Below are 14,853 nucleotides of genomic sequence, written 5' to 3'. Positions count from 1 at the left end.
TACCGCGGCGGTCGTCGGTACCGAACATTGTTGATGACGGATAGTTTTGGGCGCAGTTTAACCATCACCTGATAGTGGTCAGAGTCGATGTTAGCGCCACGATATGTCCTGACGTCGATAATGTCGGAGAAGTGCCGTCCATCAATCAGAACGTGGTCGATTTGTGATTCTGTCTGCAGTGGTGATCTCCAGGTGTACCGATACGGGAGGCTGTGTTGGAAGTAGGTGCTACGAATGGCCATATTCTTGGAGGCGGCGAAATCAATTAGTCGTAGGCCGTTTTCGTTCGTCAGCCGGTGAGCGCTGAACTTTCTAATAGTCGGTCTAAACTCCTCCTCTTGGCCAACCTGAGCGTTCAAATCTCCTATGATGATTTTGACGTCGTGGCTTGGGCAGCTGTCGTACTCACGTTCCAGCTGCGCGTAGAATGCGTCCTTATCATCATCAGTGCTTCCGGAGTGTGGGCTATGGACGTTAATTATGCTGAAGTTGAAGAACCGGCCTTTGATCCTCAACCTGCACATTCTTTCATTGATCGGCCACCACCCGATCTCGCGCCTTTGCATATCGCCCATCACTATGAAAGCTGTTCCCAGCTCGTGTGTGTTGCCGCAGCTCTGGTAGATGGTATGATTACCTCTAAACGTTCGCACCATTGATCCCTTCCAACAAACCTCCTGCAGCGCTACGATGCCGAATCCACGGTCCTTGAGCACATCGGCGAGTATGCGTGTGCTCCCGATGAAGTTGAGAGATTTGCAGTTCCACGAACCGAGTTTCCAATCGCTAGTCCCTTTTCGTCGCAGTGGTCTTCGCCGATGGTTCCGGTCCGTACTCTCTTGTTGATTGTTCGTTGCTTATGATTTTTAAAGGCTGGCTTGCAGGGCCTGACACCAAACCCCCTAAATTTCCGGAGGACCATTCCTCCTTATTTCCGGTGGACCATGGTGCACAGTTTCACTTAGAGTCCCTCGCTGGCACTCGGACGATGATCAGCCGCCCCTAACATGGAGAACAGTCGCTGTGTGAGCCGATCCTGACATGGAGAACAGACGCTCAATAAGATTTGCACCTCCGGAGAGGAGCAAATCCCCCCTTCCCTGTCAGCATACGACCATAGTTCCCACCGGGGTTGGTTACCCGATCTTCCCTAAGGTTGCTCGTATCCCGGCCAGCACCGCGTGGAGGTAGGGATAGGAGTTGCTGGGTAAGAGGCTAAGGACCGCGAGATGGGATCTATTTTATTCCTTCAGGTACGCGAAGTACCAATGGTACGCTTTACCCAGCATTTGCCGTGCCTGCCGAAACTGCGTTCCACTTTTCCACCGCTTGGCTAAAGGTATCCGGGGTTGTGTCCCGACCGCAAACGTCTAGCAAAGCTCTTCTTTCGACGTCGAAACGAGGACATACGAACAGTATGCGCTCTGCAGTTTCCTCAACACCTGGGCAGTCAGGGCGACGGGGCTCTCCGCGTGCCCAAACCTGTGGAGGTACTGCCGGAAGCAGCCATGGCCTAGCAGGAATTGTGTCAGATGGAAGTGAACTTCCCCATGGGGTCTCCCCACCCAGCTCGATTTGTTAGGTATCAGCCAGTGGGTCCACCTACCTTTAGAAGAGTTATCCCACTCGCGCTGCCATCTGGCAACCGAAGTGACCCTGATGCGTTCGCGGGCTCCTCTGGTGCCACGTAGCACGAAACACTCCTCGTCTTCCCGGATGACCAGCCCGACTGGCATCATGCTCGCAATCACGCAAGCTGCATCGTGTGATATCGTGCGGTAAGCAGATATCACTTTGAGACACATCAAGCGGTACGTGTTCTCCAGCTTCCGCAGGTAACTGGTTATCCACAGAACTCTCGCCAAGGACGGGCCACCGTACCTAAGAAAATATACGGCCAAGGATGTTATCGATCATTTAGTAATCTGCCTTCGATCATTTAGTAGTTTGTCAATAACTCATTCCAGAGGCTAAATTTCAAAATGTGTTGTATGGTGGACATCTAGTGCAAAGGTTTTTCTACAACTCTGCCTAACAGTTCGTTGTTTGAATTTCACTAATAACGGAGCTATAGCGCTAGTGGCAGTAACTTAGACTAAATGATTGCATATTTTGTTATCACTTAGTATAAGTATAGAAACTAGCGCCGTAACTCCTTTAATAATGGAATTCGAACATCGACCTGTTAAGGAGAGTTGTAGAAAAACCTTCGCACTAAAAGTCCACCATACAACACATTTTGAAATAAGGCCTGTGGAATGAGTTATTGACAAACTACTAAATGATCGAACGCAGATTACTAAATGATCGATAACATCCTTGTATACGGCAATGCCTGCCAGTAGCCTACGCCTGCTGGCACACACCTTGGAACTGTTGATCATTATCCTCGATAATGCCGCAGCAGCAGTCGAAGTCCTCTTACACGCATAGTCGACATGGCTGACGAAGGTTAACTTGTCGTCTATTACGACCCCAAGGAGCTTCAAACTCCGCTTTGATGCGATCGCGACTTCATCCACGTGGATCACTGCATGTTGAATCGACTTGCGGTTGTTAACGTCCACCTCCGTCTTATGTTGAGCAAGTTCCAGGCTTCCAGCACTCATCTAATCCTCCACCGTGCTGATCGCGTGTGCTGTGGACAGTTCTACCTCGGGAATTGATTCCTCGTAGACCTCCAAGGTTACGTTATCTGCAAAGCCGACGATCTTAACACCAGGAGGGAACTTTAGCTTCAGAACTCCGTCATACATAAGGCTCCATAGTACCGGGCCCAGTATTGAACCTTGCTGAACTCCTGCGGTAATAGATAGGCTTCTCTGACCGGCATCGGTCTCGTATAATAGTTCAAGGTTCTGGAAATAGCTTTCCAAAATCCGGTACAGGCCCACCGGCAGGCTAAGCCGGTGTAACGAGGGCGCGATGGTATCCCAGCTTGCGCTGTTGAATGCGTTCTTCACATCAAGTTACACAGTTACACAGTCGAATACCTCGCCTTTTCTGTTGGATCGCTACCTTGGCGATCTTTACCACAGAGTTAATAGCGTCCAACGTGGACTTACCCTTGCGAAAACCGACTGATGATCCTCTCTAGCAACTTACTCGTCATGTCTGTAAGACAGCCACCAGCCGGAGCCACCATTTTGGCCGCACCAGTATTGCCTTGTGGTGCAGGAGGCCAGGGACTTGTGGCTCGGGACGGGAAAAGTACCTCGATAATCCTCGCCAACCTATCCGGGGACCGTTCGGAGGGTGAAGAGCTCCCTTTGGTCTTGGCCATCACTATCCTGTAGGCGTCACCCCACGGATTCGCGTTGGCTCCTTCGCATAGGCTGTCGAAGCACGCCCTTTTACTGCTCTTGATGGCCTTGTTAAATGCCAGTTTCGCAGCTCGAAACTCTTCATGGCGGTCCGATCTTTCATCCTCGGTGCGGGCACGTTGCATCCTTCGTCAAGCCTTGAGGCAGGTTGATCGAAGGGCCACAATCTCGGGATAAATATTGCCAAGTTGAATTCGGGTCGATATGCCGGCAAAAATTGAATTAAAACGTATATCAGGATAGTGATCCCAAACTTATGATCAGTTCACAATATTTTGGCCAATGAATACCATACACTTGAGTAAACATTTTGATTTTTCATAATAAAAGAAGATTTTTCCGCCGAAATTTCATCCATGCCTCTCAAAGATAAATAAAAGTGTGTTCCATTCCACTTTTTATTTCGAAATTTTGTGGGCTCAATTTCGAGAAAAATCAACATATTTTAAGCACATGAATTTAAAAAAAAATATCTTAAGTGCGGAGGACGGCGACGGCGGACAACTGTCATTTTTATTGATTCAGCTTTGCTGTGTCGCAGCATGCGTGAAAAAGTAAAAATGACAGTTGTGCGTTACTTCTGTACCGACACCACTCGGCCTCCGAAAACGCGAGCACTTTGAAACTTGGATTCTGTCAGGAGTGACCTTAAGGTAATATTTTAGTAAACAGTAGTTTCAAACAAAAGTAAACAGTAGTTTCAAACACCTACGATGCAAGATTTGCTCATAACCTATGTACTGAGCTAAAAAATATCCGAAATCGGAAGTAAGGCGGCAAAAATACGTCCAAAAAATTTTGCCAATATTTTTTTAGGGTAACCGGGAGTGTAATTCCAAGTACCGTCAACTGGGGGGAAGATGATCATTTTTAAGACAAAACATGCAATAACAATGTGTGTTTACATTTTTAATCGAAACAAATATTTTCAAAACATGTACTGCTATACGTTGCAATAATCAACAACTTTAGTTTTCTGAAATGCATTCGCATTCATTAAAATAAATTAAATTATCACACATTTTTTGAGTAATCTGGTTTGGGGTGAAGTTGATCAAAACAGCTCTACTAAAATCATTATGACCTAGTACTCGAAATACACTAGGTTATTTGTATGAATGTTGAATTTACTACGTAAAGAAGTCTACGAAGTAAATATTTCAAACGAAAATAGCGTCATTTATGACTATCTCTCTCTTTCTTCCACAAAATACATTTTCATGATTATAATCGAAAAACTTGGATTTCTACCTAGCGGTAACATTACTTGAACGGAGGATATTGTTGACTACCGTTTCAGAAAAAAATGGCACTTTTGACTGACACATCAAATGATCATCTTCACCTCAATGATCATCTTCCCCCCAGTTGACGGTACCAATTTTCGACAATATACAGTAGATTGCTCAATTGAGCATGTTATAGCCACCCACGATGTGTACAATCACATATGCTATGCTAGAATTGTCGTAATGCTGCTGGAATTCTAGAATTCGAATAGCATTACATCCTCTATTTGTACATTGCTGTATAGCAGCGTAGAGTCCATTAAAAACTTCCATAGAATGTATTACAAAAAGTCGAAGGACAAATTGTCGAATGACAAAAGGTCGAAGAGACAAAAAGGCGACGGGACAAAAGGTCGAAAGACAAAAGATCGAATGGACTAAAGACAGAATGAACAAAAGGTCAAATGAACAAAAGATCGAAAGGAAAAAAGGTTGAAGAGACAAAAGGTCGAAATTTAAAAACTAGTTGAATTGAAAAGCCATAGTCTTGAGAACAATACTATAATTTAGGTACCGTCATCGGAGGTGACAATTCGCTAAATATGGGCCATGTTTTCAACAACGTAGAATGTTAAATATCTTGGCTTTGTATATACACAGCACATGTTTCGAAATTGACAAATTTATATGAAACTTGCGAAAACGTATCCACGTGTCTTGGAGGGACTCGAACCGTCAACCTCCTGCTCTCAAGATGAGCGTGATAACCCCTACACTACAAAACCTTTTAAAGATCCCGTTTCTGGAAAGGCCATCAGAATCCGAGTATCAACATCCACCGCGGTGAGCTCTTTTTTGAAAATTGAATATCTTTCGGATGCTTGATTTGCCTAATCGTCACATGTGCTTTACTGTTGTATATCCACAGTCAAGCGAGCCCACATTGTTTATTATCGAGAACTTCACACACTATGCCCCCAACAACGGGCTGGACGGATTTGTATAGAGTGTGAATCAACCACACTCTGCTGTACCAAAAACTTGCTTGGCTTACGAATTTGATGAGTGTGACTGTTCTATACGCAGCAGTCGCGTGTGCTCAAACGACTAATGACGTTGGAAGACCAACACTTAATCACAATTAATTGCATATTATTCGGCATTTCGGCGGAAACCATTTTCTTGTTTTATGCATGCTCACTATAGATCGGTTAAAGAACTGCTCATGAAATAAAGAAGGAGAAATCTCTGGGAAATGTTATAAGCTAGATTTTACATTTAAAGCATGTTTCCAAACTTGTTATCGTATATATATTTTGTCTTGTGAACAGAATTTTAGATTTCTAAATTTTGTGCATTGGAGCTATTGCCCCTTCGACCTTCCGTCCCTTCAACCTTTTGTCCTTTCGACCTTTTGTCCCGCCGACCTTCTATTTCCTCGACCTCTTGTCTCTTCGACATTTTGCCCGTCGACCTTTTGTACCAAAGCTCTTCCACAGTTAATTTTTGCGAGGAAGATGCACCATTTTTGCATTCCTGTGTCATAAAACTAACACGATGACGCTCATAAGCATAAGGAAGTACCAAAAAAGCTTACACCGTACCTACATCGTAATTACCTTCCCGCCGCCGCTGGCTCAAAGGAAATCGGCGCACAGATCTACATCACATCCGACTATTTCAAGCGATCAGCAAAGAATTAGTATGTATCTTGTGTGGCCATACTCAGGAAATCAAACATGTTTTTCAAACAAAAATATCCTAGGACGGACTAAAAAGCGAACTCACTATATCCGGATTGGCAATCCTACGCATTTGCTCGCAAGGCTAACCTAATGCAGGAAATACCTATGTATCTTCCACTATATCTACGTATCATCAGAACCGTACACAGTCAACACAAAATCGTATATAATGCAACATAAGATGCTAAAGTGGAGGCGAAATACGTACACATTGTATGGGGAAGTATGTATATTAGAGTAGAGGTGTGCGCCGGTCCAATATTCGTCGGCGGCGGCGTTCGTCAGAATTTTGGTCGGCGTTTTCAGCGTCACGCCGAAAGCCATTTTAACCGGCGGCGGCGGCGGCGTGAATCGGCGTGGCGATATTTTCAATACGTTTTTTTTGAATTTTTTCGGGATATTTTCAAGACATTAAAAGAAGAATCTTTTGAATTTCGCATGAAAATCTAATGAACTTCTCCAGAAAAAATCTATAAGTTTTTCCAAAATTTGGAAATATTTTCGAGAAATCTTTGGAATTTCTAAATAAAATAGTTTGGAATTTTAGCAGAAAATTCGTCGCAATTTACGTCGCAGAATTTTCACAAAAAAAATTTCTTAACTTCTACAGGAAAAACTTCGGAAATTTACGAAAAGGTCCTGTTGAGTTTTTGTTGAGTATACTTCGAAATTTGCACAGAAAATTCTTGATAATTGTAGGAGAGTGCAACTAGTAGAATGGGTGTTTTACCGTTGGCTTTCTCAGTCTAGAATAATAAATACGGATAGTTTGGCATAACCAACGATAAAGCAGTGAGTTCATAAGAATTTCCGCGGGAGACTTTAATGAGTTTTGTTAAGAAAAACTCTTTGGAATGTTAACGAGAAATTCTCCTTAAGTTTAACGGAAACTTTATTAGAATTTCTGCAAAGGATTGTTCAAAATGTCTCAATGAAAAATTGTACGAAAATATTGGATTTCTACGGAAAATTGTTTGTACAGTAGACGTTCGATAACTGAAAGTAATTTAACTGCAATGCTTTAAACTGCATTTTGATAGTTACATCAGTTTTTCAGCTGAGCATGAAAACGATGTCAAAGTCGATGATAGCTGCATAGCGCTGAACAATCAAGTGCCCTTCTATTCTGACGTCGTCTGACAATTGTTTGCCGTCTGGAATGCGTCGCAGTTATCGACCGCCATTCGCTAACTGAAACGATAACATGTTGCAGTTATCGAACGACTAGTGTATTGTCCATAAGAAATTCTTGAGAAATTCCATTGGCCGAACTGGTAATTTGGTCGAAAAAGTCGTTTCCCTAACAGGTCGTTTGGCCGTACCCAAAAATGCTGTTTGGCCGAAATGGTCGTTGAACAGGATGGAAAATTTGTCCGAAAATATAGTTTAGGCCAACAAGTTATACGGCCAAATGTCAATAACTGAACGGGTAATTCAATCCAAAATATCCATCCGTTTAGCCTTGACATTTACGTTGAAAAGGCCTTTTGTCAAACGACCGTTGAACGAAATTTCGTAACCTCTCTACTATTTAAGTTGATACTGGCCTTTAAGTCAAAAGATATCTTACCACATCCCATTAGGCCGAATTGAATCAGAAAAATATATTAAGCTCTTTTAGAGGAATGTATTCAGCCGTCTAAGACGAATTAAGTACTCTCCATTTAATTCCACCAATTATTTTCGATATCTTTGCAGATATGTATTTCGACCACAACTGTGTGGTCGTCTTCAGTGTCTCGTACTTGTCGAGTCAATTACGAGACACTAAAGAGGACTACACAGTTGTGGTCGAAATACATATCTGCAAAGATATCGAAAATAATTGGTGGAATTAAATGGAGAGTACTTAATTCGTCTTAGACGGCCAAATTGAATGTTTATCCGAAATTATTCGGATAAACGTCTTTTTTGCAAAACATTGCTTTCGGTCAAATTAAATTTTCGGTCAAACCAGTTTGGACCTGATAACAGTTTCCGTTGAACGTTTGGTTTTGCTAAATGGTACCTGGTGAGATGTCTTTTGGTCTAAAGGCCAGTAGAGTCCATGGAATTTTGTTCAATGGTCAATTGACAAAAAGACTATTTCGCCAAACAAATGACCATTTCTCACCATATTACCCGTTCAGTCATTGGAATTTGGCCGTATGACCAAATGACATTTTCGGCCAAATGGGCCATTCTGTCAAAAAACTATTTCTGCTAGCATTTTTGGCCAACGATTGTTTCGGCCGGGCAACCTGTTAGGGCAAACGGCTTTTTCGGCCAAACTACCAGTTCTGCCGTCTGTCGCTTTCGGTCAATGGAACTTACCAAGAATTTCTAATCGAAAATAGAAAGAATTTTCTGAAGAAATCCAAAAAAATCCTCAAAGTTTCCGAGCATTTTTCCGATTGTGCTATGCCGAACTAGCCGTTTAGTGTATTGAACTTCTCCCTACAAAAATAGGTTAAAAACTAACCATCTTACAATTAATTGCATATTATTCGGCAACTCGGCCGTACTAAAATCATTTTTTTTGGTTAAACATCTTGGCTGTGCAAATGCACAGCACATGTTTCGAAATGGACAAATTGATATGAAATTTGCGAAAAAGAATCCACGTGTCTTGGAGGGACTCAAACCCCTTAACCTCCTACTTCTTAAGCGTCTTAATTAATCTAGATTGGGGAAGCCCGAATATTTTCCTGTAGAAAATTGGTACAACTTCCTGATGAGATTCTCATGTAAATCCCAAACAATTTTCCTTGGTAAATCTAAGAGGTGAGCCAGCCAAGGGCTGAAAACCTCTATAATAAAGACAAAAAAAAATCCTTGGTGAATCCAAAGAGCTCCTCTTGGTAATTTCAAAGAGTTTTCGAAACTTGAAAGTAGTTCCCGTAGAAAATCTGAAAATAATTTTCAAATGAATATTCTGGAAAAACTGGAAATCTTTCTTCAAAATTTTGAGGCGAAAATCAAAAGATTCTCTCGATGTTGTCTTGAAAATATGAAAAACTAGTCAATCCTGCCCAATCTTGCTCGGGTTGTTTCTATCGACCTTACTGTCAATCGTTTAGTGGATGGCAGCGTAGCCCTCTAGATCGATTTCAGTTCGAGCTTGATGATTTTCTTCAGAACTCATGAAAACGTAGTATTTTAACATTTGTTCAACTTTCCCAGCAAAAAAAATCTATCTTTTCATTTATATAAACACAGCTGATCACAAGACGAATCGATTTGTGAGGAAATCCTGCAAATCGCTCCATTCGTTCATGTGTTATATTGCCTCAAATTGATCAGTTCAGCCGAATGACACTTTCGACCGAATGTCCATTCCGGCCAAATGGCCCTTTCGACCAAACGACTATTTCGGCCGAAGGACATATTCACAATTTTGTCAGCCAAAGAAACTGTTTGACCAAATGACATACTCGGCAAAATAACTTAGAAAGTCTGTCTGAAAATAGAATGAGATCATATAGAAAACATATTTTGATTTTGACATCAAATTGATTCATAACTTGGTTTCAAATATGTATAAATCATAATGATTGATTTCATATTTTGATCTCATTTTGCTGTAGATTACTAAATTGAATGATATGACATCAAACTGTGTACTTATTTTGTTATCGGAAAACAATAGCAAAATTAGTTTTCAATTTGCTCTCATGAATAGTTTTTGATTGGATGTCACAGTAAGATATTTCTGATGAACGGGCTTGGTGGTCATATGGCTACCGCTTCTGCCTCATACGCAGGTGGTCGTGAGAACAATCCCAGGCCCATTCCATTCTACTACTTTGTATCTTCATATATTTCTCATATTCTAGCAATCGCTAGAACTGGAAATGGGCTTTCATACCATAACTACAACTTGATTAGTTCTTGCAGGTAACTGTTAGAATTCGAAATGAGCGGAAAAGTTCGTTTCGGCATAGAATTAGAATACTACACCACCCTTTCATTATTATCACATTGGCAACCCGTTAACCAAGACCTCTGCCAAAAACCTATAACCCCCGGATTCCCGGCAGAGGTGTTCTCGGCTTGCAGTGGGCGAGTGACTGCATCATCAATTCCTTCCCAGATATAAAATGCAATAGAGTTGCAATAAAATATTATAAAAATACGATAAATTTTATTGATGAACATTAAATTCTGTTGTTTTATATTATACCAATTAAAGTACCATATTGTTGTTCCAATAGGCGTACAATAAATTCCATTGCCAGTAAAATATTGATAATAGCATTCCAACAAATTCAATTGTAATGGCAAAAATTTGTTCGAGAAAAAGTCGATTTTTTCGTTGTAAATTACAATATTATTTCTAGATTGCTTTGAGAATAGGTCGTATGTGCAAAAGAGAGGCTCTCTTGACTTTCATTCTCTTTCGATTATTATAGAACTATACTAAAGTTTACTTCGGATTTCTTGGCAGATATCTAAAGACAATAGCTTTGTCTATCGTGCTGGAGTGAAAATGTAGCAAAATATGCAAAATTAGCTTATCTATTAGCGAAAGAGAGTGCAAGCAAAGAGAGACTCTCTTTTGCACATACGACCTATTCTCAAAGCAATCTAGATTTAATGTTATTCTATTGTGAACCACAATAGAGTTTACCGTAATTACAATTTATTGCATCGTACTGTTACAATAATTTCTATTGTAATTCTTTTGGGTTCCCATTCCCGATGACCGTGAGGACGTGGCCAGCGCCGTTATCGACCATCCAAAATACTAGAGCTCTCGGACTGTGCACATTGAGGTTGGAGTGCAAATCCCATGCTTCCATCCATTGGTTCCCTGTGCAATTGTGATTGTTCTGGTCGATCACGGAGTAGCAACTACGAAATGCACGGTCATCATGCTCATGCTCATGGATGTCACTGTAAGATATTTCTGCTATTACGTTTTGTTATTTTAACCGTTAAAACTACCAAAAAGATATCAAGTTAAGTGAACATAATCGATGATTTCACAACATTAAAACAAGTTACCGATTTGCTCTTAAGTTTTGCTCGGGTAGGTTTGTATCAAATAATCTTTTCGGTTTAACTACATATTCGGCCTAACAACTTTCAGCCTTGTGGCTTTCTGCCGAACGGCTCTTTTCTGTTTTAAAATTCAATTTCAATTAGATTTTTTTTTAATTCAACGGGAACTCCTTCGCAATTTTAACGCTTAGTATTTACGGAGAGCTCTTCAAAATTTTACCAAGATATTGTTTGGAATTTTCATGGAAATAATTGGTATCTTTACGAAAAATTATCTGGAGTTTCAACGTGATGTTGTAAAGATCTATCAGGAAATGATACGAAAATTGCACTGAATCTTTGAAGTTTCCACTGAAAATTGGAATCGGCGTGGAAAATTATAGATCAGCGGCGTGACAAATTTTAAACGGCGGCGCGCCGATGCAAAAATGCCGGCGGCGGCGGCGTGGCGCGGCGGCGCACACCTCTATTAGAGTGGCCCAGCCTTGTATGGGGAGAAAAACAGTTGTCGAATTCTACGCCACCCCCAGGATTGTGAATGGGTAAGAAAATCAATCTCTGAAAATTTCAACTCAATTGTATGTTGCATAAGCTGGCGCATTTCATTTGAAGTTTGTATGGTGGTTCCAGCCAAAATACATAGGAAAATACACTTCCGTCACTCTTTCGTTCAGGAAATTGGTTCGGTATGCCCGATTGAGCTCAGAATTGCAACAAAGGCAGTTGATATGTTATAGATCAATTCCACAGAACATTATACGATGATTAAATGACTTTTTATAAAGTTTCGGATGATTGATTAGGAGTTGGGCTGTGCACTTTGGAATTCATTGATTGTCATGAAAAATGTGCGCATGTTATCAAAGGTGGCTTAGATATGTGCTGTGGCGCGTGTTCCTCTGCATATGTTGAAGCCCGCAAAACCAAACATCGCAGGCATCTTTGATGGCATGCGTATGTTTTTCATGGTAATCAATGAATTCCAAAGTGCACAACCTAACCCCTAAGAGATCAGCCGAACACTATAGAAAAGTTCATTTAATTATCGTATAATGTTCCGTGGAATTGATCTTCAACATATCAACTGCCTTTGCTTCACGTTGTGTGACGAGCATTGCGCTAAAGGAAAATCTAAAGAAAAAAACAACCCCAGCAAATTAGGGAAGAGTTGGCGGGTCGTTGTTGTCACCCAAGAAAATGTTTGTTCGTCCCGTTGCAGTGTACATCAGCATCGTTATTACTTAAGCACCATCAATTTCTATCCTTTCCTACTGTATTATTGTATGCAATAACCTCGACAAAACCACGAGTCTTTCGGTTCCCCAAAACTTACATTAGTGCATAAGAATAATGAAAATTCGTAATTAAAAAATGATTTTGCCTCCGAAACGCTTAACGGCAAATAAGCCTTCCAAATAAACGATAATTAATTCTTTTTTAAATTAATCTTTTTTTGCGGGGTGGATGTAATAAATGTTTGCTTTATTAATACCTTAAGCCTCTATAACCTGCATATGTTCCAATAAGTAGGAAGTAAGGTTATAAAAAAGACCCAAACAATTCAAAAAAATCCCTTTTCTAGAACTTTCAACGATTTTCTGAAACCTTATAAACCTACGCAAGTAAAAAACTAAGATCCAATAGTGCGTGCGTGTGTTACCGACGTAGTAGTAACGACGGGCGTAGTCGCATCAAGAAGAACCCTTTTTTGGAGTGTGTAAGTGTTCGGTTTTGTTAATCGTGCGTATTACTGAGATTTTTCTTTGTAAATATGCGTAAAAATGTATGACAGGTAGTTTTTGCATTTTTATTTTTTTTTTTACATGGGAGAATGCATTTACACACTAACCCAGTACACGTGCATTGTAGTTGCCAAACTACCACACGGAAGTGTACTGGAGTGTCGGACTCGACCATACCGGTAATACCGACTAAACTCCCTTGGGCTCCACCATCGTTTCCCCCAGGAACTACCTCGCAGTACTACTTCTGGGGGGATGGCAGTACTAAGCGTACTCGCTCATTATCGCTCACACAGGCACTCGTCCCATGCGAGACTGACTTGGGTGCTCGCACACCATTCCCTCCATTTGAGTCTTACTTGGATGCTCTCCCGGGCGCTCCGCTGCTATGCCTCGAGGTGTCAATAGCGGTAACTGCCTGGGCCTACAGATATTACGCTACGACACTCCTGCCTCAGCACGAGCAGATCAATCACACCACTGCCGAAGCAGACCACACGCTACCCTGCCGAAGCAGGGACACTCCCCATGCACCACATGTGCACAACTGTAAGTGTGTGGGTACAACCCACTGCTACCCTGCCGCCGAAGCAGCTTCTCCAAAGACCATTCGCTCCATGTGACCCTTTTTCGGGTGCTCACTCTAACACTCCACTGCAATGCCTCGAGGTGTCGATAGGTACCTCGACTCCTACCTCAGCATGTGCAGTCCATACTCAGACTTCTGCTGCGCTTTGAGGTGACAATAGCGGCGACACGCTATGACACTCCTGCCTCAGCACAACCAGATCACTCACTCCCTGCCGAAGCAGCTCACGCGCTACCCTACCGGAGTAGGGACACTCCCCATGCCAATTAGCACTCCCTGGGCTTGTGCTTTTGAAGCGGCACATAGTCGCTTTGATAGAGTCTGATTACGGGCACTTGTGGTTTTTTTGGGAGGGATTTTAGCAGAGCCCACTGCTAAATCCCACCACGCCCTAGGCAGTTCTCCCTGACTCGCAGACAGCTGGGGAGGGGTCGTCAAGCCCTTGGACATGGTCCATGCTGTCCCTGCTGTCCCTGCTGCCCCCTAGTTTTTGTATGAAAAGCGATGGTTTGTCCCCCAGTAGGCCCACTTAGCATACAAGTAGATAGCCACTTGGAGCAATCAACCTAACTGCTACCAACCACCCACCAAGCTTCTTCAACCCACCACCAGGAGCCGCAGGATATGGAGTTGGGAGCGGCCATGATGGGTTGCACAAATGGGTGGTACTAAATAAGGATGAAGAGTGCAAAAGTCGATGACCGGATAGGGGGTCATGAACATTGGGCCTGAAAATCATGTAACAGCTCATTCCCTTACCCGGCAATCGTGAACGAGTTAAGAAGTCTAAAGAGACAAGTCTACTTGTTATTAGTTTTCGGAAAACAATATTGAAAGCCATAAGACCAGGATATCAGTACCCCGTTGTTCTACCATCGTTGTTTTCCCGTGAAATTCAACGAAATTCAATGCTTGTGTCCAGTTTCCCGTGAAGCCCTGTGTCGTCCTAGAGCCCCCTCGCCGGGTATATTCCGGCACTGTTATTGGCCGAAGACCGTTCCGTCAACACATCGCGCAACTGGATCATCAGCTATCTGCCGAGTCGACGATCCCTCGGCTCAACCCAAGGCGCGGAACGTAGCCAGACGTGGCTGAAGTTTGCGATCAGAAAAGCATCAGACGAGGAAGGACGCAGCGAAGAGGAGAGAGGTGGTTGAGAAAGAAGAAGGGGCCCCATCAGTTAAGGTTAGCTAGTTAGTAAGAAAGTGGGAGGAAGAAGTGAAGCCTAATAAAATGGTACAA

The sequence above is a fragment of the Armigeres subalbatus genome, chromosome 3 (genome assembly GCF_024139115.2).
Source record: "Armigeres subalbatus isolate Guangzhou_Male chromosome 3, GZ_Asu_2, whole genome shotgun sequence".
Taxonomy (NCBI): domain Eukaryota; kingdom Metazoa; phylum Arthropoda; class Insecta; order Diptera; family Culicidae; genus Armigeres; species Armigeres subalbatus.
The sequence above is the reverse complement of the archived record's forward strand: the minus strand, read 5'-3'. Positions refer to the sequence as shown.